The sequence below is a fragment of the Cervus canadensis genome, chromosome 21, assembly GCF_019320065.1.
Source record: "Cervus canadensis isolate Bull #8, Minnesota chromosome 21, ASM1932006v1, whole genome shotgun sequence".
Lineage (NCBI taxonomy): Eukaryota > Metazoa > Chordata > Mammalia > Artiodactyla > Cervidae > Cervus > Cervus canadensis.
The window spans coordinates 42,814,636-42,823,387 of NC_057406.1; positions in this window are offsets into that span (position 1 = coordinate 42,814,636).

Here is an 8,752-nt window from a genome sequence, read left to right on the forward strand (position 1 = left end):
GGTTTTGATTTGCATTTCTCTGATGATGAGTGATGTTGAGCATCTTTTCATGTGTTTGTTAGCCATCTGTATGTCTTCTTTGGAGAAATGTCTGTTTAGTTCTTTGGCCCATTTTTGGATTGGGTCATTTATTTTTCTGGAATTGAGCTTCAGGAGTTGCTTGTATATTTTTGAGATTAATCCTTTGTCTGTTGCTTCATTTGCTATTATTTTCTCCCAATCTGAGGGCTACTTATAGTTTCCTTTGTAGTGTAAAAGCTTTTAAGTTTCATTAGGTCCCATTTGTTTCTTTTTGCTTTTATTTCCAATATTCTGGGAGGTGAGTCATAGAGGATCTTGCTGTGATTTATGTCGGAGAGTGTTTTGCCTATGTTCTCCTCTAGGAGTTTTATAGTTTCTGGTCTTACATTTAGATCTTTAATCCATTTTGAGTTTATTTTTGTGTATGGTGTTAGAAAGTGTTCTAGTTTCATTCTTTTACAAGTGGTTGACCAGTTTTCCCAGCACCACTTGTTAAAGAGGTTGTCTTTTTTCCATTGTATATCCTTGCCTCCTTTGTCAAAGATAAGGTGTCCACAGGTTCGTGGATTTATCTCTGGGCTTTCTATTCTGTTCCATTGATCTATATTTCTGTCTTTGTGCCAGTACCATACTGTCTTGATGACTGTGGCTTTGTAGTAGAGTCTGAAGTCAGGCAGGTTGATTCCTCCAGTTCCATTCTTCTTTCTCAAGATTACTTTGGCTATTCGAGGTTTTTTGTATTTCCATACAAATTGTGAAATTCTTTGTTCTAGTTCTGTAAAAAATACCATTGGTAGCTTGATAGGGATTGCATTGAATCTATAGATTGCTTTGGGTAGTATAGCCATTTTGACAATATTGATTCTTCCAATCCATGAACACGGTATGTTTCTCCATCTGTTTGTGTCCTCTTTGATTTCTTTCATCAGTGTTTTATAGTTTTCTATGTATAGGTCTTTTGTTTCTTTAGGTAGATATACTCCTAAGTATTTTATTCTTTTTGTTGCAATGGTGAATGGTATTGTTTCCTTAATTTCTCTTTCTGCTTTCTCATTGCTAGTGTATAGGAATGCAAGGGATTTCTGTGTGTTAATTTTATATCCTGCAACTTTACTATATTCGTTGATTAGCTCTAGTAACTTTCTGGTAGAGTCTTTAGGGTTTTCTATATAGAGGATCATGTCCTCTGCAAACAGTGAGAGTTTCACTTCTTCTTTTCCTATCTGGATTCATTTAACTTCTTTTTCTCCTCTGATTGCTGTGACCAAAAATTTCAAAACTATGTTGAATGGTAATGGTGAGAGTGGGCACCCTTGTCTTGTTCCTGATTTCAGGGGAAATGCTTTCAATTTTTAACCATTGAGGGTAATGCTTGCTGTGGGTTTGCATATATAGCTTTTATTATGTTGAGGTAAGTTCCTTCTATTCCCGCTTTCTGGAGAGTTTTAATCATAAATGGATGTTGAATTTTGTCAAAGGCTTTCTCTGCATCTATTGATATAATCATATGGTTTTTTATCTTTCAATTTGTTAATGTGGTGTATTACATTGATTGATTTGCGGATATTGAAGAATCCTTGCATTCCTGGGATAAAGCCCACTTGGTCGTGGTGTATGATTTTTTTAATATGTTGTTGGATTCTGTTTGCTAGACTTTTGTTAAGGATTTTTGCATCTATGTTCATCAGTGATATTGGCCTGTAGTTTTCTTTTTTCTTTTTTTTTTTTTTTTGGCATTCTTTTGTTGTTTTTGGTATGTAGGTGATGGTGACCTCATATAATGAGTTTGGAAGTTTACCTTCTTCTGCCAATTTTCTTGGAAGAGTTTTGAGTAAGATAGGTGTTAGCTCTTCTCTAAATTTTTTGGTTAGAATTCAGCTTTGAGCCATCTGGTCCTGGGTTTTGTTTTGCTGGAAGATTTGCTGATTATTAGGTTTCGATTTCCTTGATTGTGATGGATATGATAAGATCTTCTATTTCTTTCTGGTTCAGTTTTGGAAAGTTATACTTTTCTAGGAATTTGTTCATTTCTTCCAAGTTGTCCATTTTATTGGCATAGAGCTGCTGGTAGTAGTCTCTTATGATCCTTTGTATTTCAGTGTTGTCTGTTGTGATCTCTCCATTTTCATTTCTAATTTTGTTAATTTGGTTCTTCTGTCTTTGTTTCTTAATGAGTCTTGCTAATGGTTTGTCAATTTTGTTTATTTTTTCAAAAAGCCAGCTTTTAGCTTTGTTGATTTTTGCTATGGTCTCTTTAGTTTCTATTGCATTTATTTCTGCCCTGATTTTTAAGATTTCTTTCCTTCTGCTAACCCTGGGGTTCTTCATTTCTTCCTTCTTTAATTGCTTTAGGTGTAGATCTAGGTTTTTTTATTTGACTTTTTTCTTGTTTCTTGAGGTGACCTGTAATGCTATGAACCTTCCCCTTAGCACTGCTTTTACAGTGTCCCATAGGTTTTGGGTTGTTGTGTTTTCATTTTCATTCATTTCTATGCATATTTTGATTTCTTTTTTGATTTCTTCTATGATTTGTTGGTTATTCAGAAGCATGTTATTTAGCCTCCATATGTTTGAATTTTTAATAATTTTTTCCTGTAATTGAGATCTAATCCTGCTGCACTGTGGTCAGAAAAGATGACTGGAATGATTTCAATTTTTTTGAATTTACCAAGACTAGATTTATGGCCCAGGATGTGATCTATTCTGGAGAAGGTTCTGTGTGCACTTGAGAAAAAGGTGAAGTTGATTGTTTTGGGGGAAATGTCCTGTAGATATCAATTTGGTCTAGCTGGTCCATTGTGTCATTGAAAGTTTGTGTTTCCTTGTCAATTTTCTGTTTAGTTGATCTATCCATAGTTGCGAGTGGGGTATTAATGTCTGCCACTATTATTGTGTTACTATAATTTCCTCTTTCATACTCGTTGTCATTTGCCTTACATAATGTGGTGATCCCATGTTGGGTGCATATATATTTATAATTGTTATATCTTCTTCTTGGATTGATCCTTTGATCATTATGTAGTGTCCCTCTTTGTCTCTTTTCACAGCCTTTATTTTAAAGTCTATTTTATCTGATATGAGTATTGCGACTCCTGCTTTCTTTTGGTCTCCATTTGATTGAAATATTTTTTTCCAGCCCTTTGCTTTTAATCTGTATGTGTCCCTTGTTTTGAGGTGGGTCTCTTGTAGACAGCATATATAGGGGTCTTGTTTGTGTATCCATTCAGCCAGTCTTTGTCTTTTGGTTGGGGCATTCAACCCATTTACATTTAAGGTAATTATTGATAGATATGGTCCCGTTGCCATTTACTTTGTTGTTTTTGGGTTCGTGTTTATACAACCTTTCTGTGTTTTCTGCCTAGAGAAGATCCTTTAGCATTTGTTGAAGAGCTGGTTTGGTGGTGCTGAATTCTCTCAACTTTTGCTTGTCTGTAAAGCTTTTGAATTCTCCTTCATATCTGAATGAGATCCTTGCTGGGTACAGTAATCTAGGTTGTAGGTTATTCTCTTTCATTACTTTAAGTATGTCCTGCCATTTCCTTCTGGCCTGAAGGGTTTCTATTGATAGATCAGCTGTTATCCTTATTGGAATCCACTTGTGTGTTATTTGTTGTTTATCCCTTGCTGCTTTTAATATTTGTTCTTTGTGTTTGATCTTTGTTAATTTGATTAATATGTGTCTTCGGGTGTTTCACCTTGGGTTTATCCTGTTTGGGGCTCTCTTGGTTTCTTGGACCTGTGTTACTTTTTCCTTCCCCATTTTAGGGAAGTTTTCAGCTATTATCTCCTCGAGTATTTTCTCATGGCCTTTCTTTTTGTCTTCTGAGACTCCTATGATTTGAATGTTTGGGCGTTTCACATTGTCCCAGAGGTCCCTGAGGTTGTTCTCATTTCTTTTCGTTCTTTTTTCTTTTTTCCTCTCTGCTTCATTTATTTCCACCATTTTATCTTCTATCTCACTTAGCCTATCTTCTGCCTCCGTTATTCTACTCTTGGTTCCCTCCAGAGTGCTTTTGATCTCATTTATTGCATTATTCAGTTTTAATTGACTCTTTTTTTAATTTCTTCTAGGTCCTTGTTAAACATTTCTTGCATCTTCTCAATCTTTGTCTCCAGGCTATTTATCTGTAACTCCATTTTGTTTTCAAGATTTTGGATTATTTTTATTATCATTATTCTAAATTCTTTTTCAGGTAGATTCCCTATCTCCTCCTCTTTTGTTTGGCTTGGTGGGCATTTTTCATGTTCCTTTACCTGTTGGGTATTTCTCTGCCTTTTCATCTTGTTTAGATTGCTGTGTCTGGAGTGGGCTTTCTGTATTCTGGTGGTCTGTGGTTCCTTTTTATTGTGGAGTTTCACCCAGTGGGTGGGATTGGACGATTGGCTTGTCAAGGTTTCCTGGTTAGGGAAGCTTGCATTGGTGTTCTGATGCATGGAACTGGATTTCTTCTCTCTGGAGTGCAATAGAGTGTCCAGTAATGAGTTTTGAGATGGGTCTATGTGTTAGGTGTGACTTTGGGCAGCCTGTATGTTGACACTAAGGGCTATGTTCCTGTGTTGCTGGAGAATTGGCGTGGTATGTCTTGCTCTTGAACTTATTGGCTCTTGGGTGGAGGTTGGTTTCAGTGTAGGTATGGAGGCATTTGAATGGTCTCTTATTACTTAATATTCCCTGTAGTCAGGAGTTCTCTGGTGTTCTCAGGTTTTGGGCTTCAGTCTCCTGCCTCTGGATTTCAGTTTTATTCTTCCAGTAGTCTCAAGACTTCTCCAACTATACAGCACTGATAATAAAACTTCTAGGTTAATGGTGAAAAGATTCTCCACCGTGAGGGACACCCAGAGAGGTTCACAGAGTTACATGAAGAAGAGGAGAGGGAGGAGGGAGATAGAGATGAGCAGGAGGAGAAAAAGGGTGACTCATGAGGAGAGAGATAGATCTATGCAGTTCTCTATTCCCAAAGTGTTCTCTGTAGCCCAGACACCCACAGAGATTCACAGAATTGGACTGGGAAGAGAAGGGGAAGGGAGGAAGTAGAGGTGTTCTGAGGTAGAAAACGGAGAGTCAAAAGTGGGAGTTATCAACACACTCCTGAATAAAAATGGGTACTGAATATTGGATTCTTAAATGTCCAAAATTGATATCAAATACTGAAAAACAAAGACTAAAAATCTAAAGTAGAGGTTAGACTCTTAAAAGTACAATATTAAAAACAAAAACACAAAAAAATTTTAGAAATATATATGAAGTTCAGTTTAAAAATAGGGCTTCTCCTTTTTTTTTTATTTTGGCAAGGTTATAGTGAAATGAAAATGAAAATTAAGGAGTAATAGAGGAGTAATAGAGGACTTTAAAATAAAATAAGAGAAAAAAATAAAACAAGAAAAAAATTTTTTTCCTAATAAAAAATAATAAAAATATATGAAAATGAAAATGAAAGTTAAGGAGTAATGGGAGAGTAATAGTAATTTTTTAAAAAGTAAAATTATACCTAGGAATTTATCTGGAGCTGTTGCGGTCAGTGTGGGTTCAGTTCAGTTTCAGATAGCTCCTAGTTCCAGCTTACACTTCTCGATATCTATAGGCCTCTTCCGGTGTAGTTGGTGTTACCTACAGGGATTTTAGTCTGTTGCACCAGTCACTTCTGAAGCGGTTCCCTTTGTTTATTTGGCTTCTGTTTGCTGGTCTCTTCAGTGTCTAATTTCCGCCCTGACACAGGTGAGCAGAGGTGGTCTCTTGTTTAGGTTTGCTTGTTCAGTCCTGCTGAGGGGAGGGAGGGGACTGCAGACAGATATCGCTGTGTGTGGGTAGCACTCGCAGTGTTCTGGCCACACTGGGTTTGCCCCCGCTCACGGGTGTGTGCTTTCCCCATCTACACTGCTCAGGCTCCTGACTGCTATATAGGGAGCGGGCCCTGTGTTGCGAGCAGTTCCAGTTTTCGGGTTTTCCACAAAATTCGGACTCGGCCAGGCCTGTGTTTTGTGCCTTCCCTGGCCCGAGCATCTCAGGCAGCCAGGAGCTTGACGGGCGCACTCTCCCCGGGTGCGGTGCACCTTATCCCCTCCGCGGTCCCAGCCTCAGTTTCCCTGCGCCAGTCAGGTGCGTGCGGCTTGTGTCTATTCTCAGGAGCTGGCCTGTAGCCGCGACCCTCCCGTGGGATGTTAACCATCTAGAACCTCAGGAAGTCTTTGGTTAGAAACTGGAGGCCTGTTTGCAGTTTGGTAGGGGGTGCCATCTCTGGGTCCGAGTTTGCCCCTTTCCCGTCCCCCTGCCTCCTGCTTCCAGTGGGGGATGGGCCAGTCCACCGCTGGCTAGCTATTCTCTGGAATTGTTCAGTCCCTTTGTTCTGCGAATGGCCAGCAGTGTGTTTGGGCTGGTTAATTTTCTCTCTCTCTCTTGCTATCCCACAGTTTAAGTTGCTATCTCACATTAGCTCCCTCCGAATGCCCTGAGGGCATTCGGGCCCAGTCCTTACCCTAAGCAATGCTGCCTGCTCCTCTCCATTCCGCCCCCACTTGCTGATGGTGGATGTGGGCATCTGGGGTACTTTTCTGCTGGGAGTTGCTTTTGGGCATGTAATCTGTGGGTTTTATTTATTTTTCCTCCCAGTTAGGTTGCCCTCTGAGATTCGAAAACTTCCCCCAGACCCGCCAGTGAGTGGGTTTCCTGGTGTTTGGAAACCTCCTCTATTATGACTCCCTTCCCGGGACAGGTCTCCATCCCTAGCTCTTTTGTCTCGCTTTTTATCTTTTATATTTTGTCCTACCTCCTTTCAAAGATGATGGGCTGCTTTTCTGGGCGCCTGATGTCTTCTGCTAGTGGTCAGAAGTTGTTTTGTAAATTTTGCTCAGCATTCAAATGTTCTTTCGATGAATTTGTAGGGGAGAAAGTGGTCTCCCCATCCTATTCCTCTGCCATCTTGGCTCCTCCCCCCATTCCTAAAGCTTTTTCTATCACTCTCTGTCTTTTCTGAATTCCACAGCCAAACATGCTCATTTAACAATTCCAAAATAAGAAAAAAAAAAAAAAGATTTCTTTTCTATTCTCTTTACTTTCAAAACAACAACAACAACAACAAAAAAAAAAAAAAAAACAAGGCATCTTCTACATATCAACCAAAATGCTCTTTTAAGCACTGAGCTATGTCATTTCCTGGTTTCAGTTCCTTCCATGGTTTCCTTCTGAACTTGGAATTAAAGCGAAATTCTCACTTTGGCCTGAAAATTCCCATGTGCCCTGGCTCCCTTATCTCTCTCCAACCTATTTTTCTACTCTTTCTTTCACTAGGCAGGTCCCATTTAGAGAACCCTTTTTCAGTTCCTCCAGCTTCAGAGAGAAGGTCCTATGCTCTTCTAAACAAACCTGTGAACTTGGGGTTTTCAAAACCACTGTTTACCTTATGGCACACCTTTGCTATTTGCAATTGTGTATTTTCTTTTAAACTTCTTCATCTTTATTCTCTTACCCCACTGCAAGACCCACAAGAACACAGATCATGTTTGTTTTGCTCACTATTCTCAGTGGATTGCCTTGCAACATGTCTGGCACTCAGTAAGAGTTAAATAAATATTTTTCAAGTCAATAAGAAGGACCAAGCATTTTATACATGGAAATAAGTTGGCTGATTTCCCTTTAACTGAAACATCATTCGTCTATTTCCATATAGTCTTACTTACCTCCCATAATGTCTCAAAACTTACTGAAGCTATTTTTGGCATCAAGGGTAAAGAGATCACTTTTACCTGAGTCCTCTCAACTGACGTGGGTGCATGCTCGCTCAGTTGCTAAGTCTTGTCCAACTCTTTGTGACCCCATGGATTGTAGCCCGCCATGTTCCTCTGTCCATAGGATTTTTCAGGCAAGAATACTGGGCTGTGTTGTGATTTCCTCCCCCAAGGGATCTTCCCTACCCAGGGAATGAATCTCTCCCATGGCTCCTGCATTGGCAGGCAAATTCTTTACCATTGAGCCACCTGGGAAGTCCTTCTCCTCACTGACACCAGGTTCTTTGCCTTGGCCCAAGAGTAAATCAGACAAAAGTTTTTACATTATTATGGATTAATGTGAAGAAATGCTTTGTTGAAATGAGCTGCTACAACACTGAATCCTGTTCCAGCCTTTGAGTCTACCCCCATTTCCAATTCTTCTCTATAAGGTTGGTTGAGACTTCAGGAAAGGTAATTCCTAAATAGGCAGAGTTCAGTTACCTGGATCATTTTGTAAATGGTGATGGTGAAGCACTGGGGTATTGGAATCATTCAGATTAGGGTAATGATCTGGGTAATGAGCCAAATAGTGGATCTGCTGCCCTCTGCTTTCTTTATTTCATCACCCAAAAAGTGTAGATATTAATATCATGTGCCTCATTGAATTATGGTGAGAATTAAGTAAGATTAAACCCAAGGTTCTTAGCATAGTTTTAGGGACATCATTAATACTAAATGCAGGCTGAGTATTTTTGCTCTCCTTTTTCCCTTAGAAAGGGGTTGAGTGTGCTAAGTGCTTCCTCTCTTTGGTTTTGTTTGTTGTTGGCTGTGCTGTGTCTCCATCGCAGCCTGCAGGCTTCTCTCCTTGTGGAACACGGGCTCTGGAATGCACAGGCCCACTAGTTGGTGGCTTTCAGGCCTCTCTAGTTGTAGCATGCAGGCTTAGTTGCCCTGTGGCATGTGGGATCTTGGGCTTCTTTGGTGGGTCAATGGTAAAGAATCCACCTGCCAATGTAGGAGACCTGGG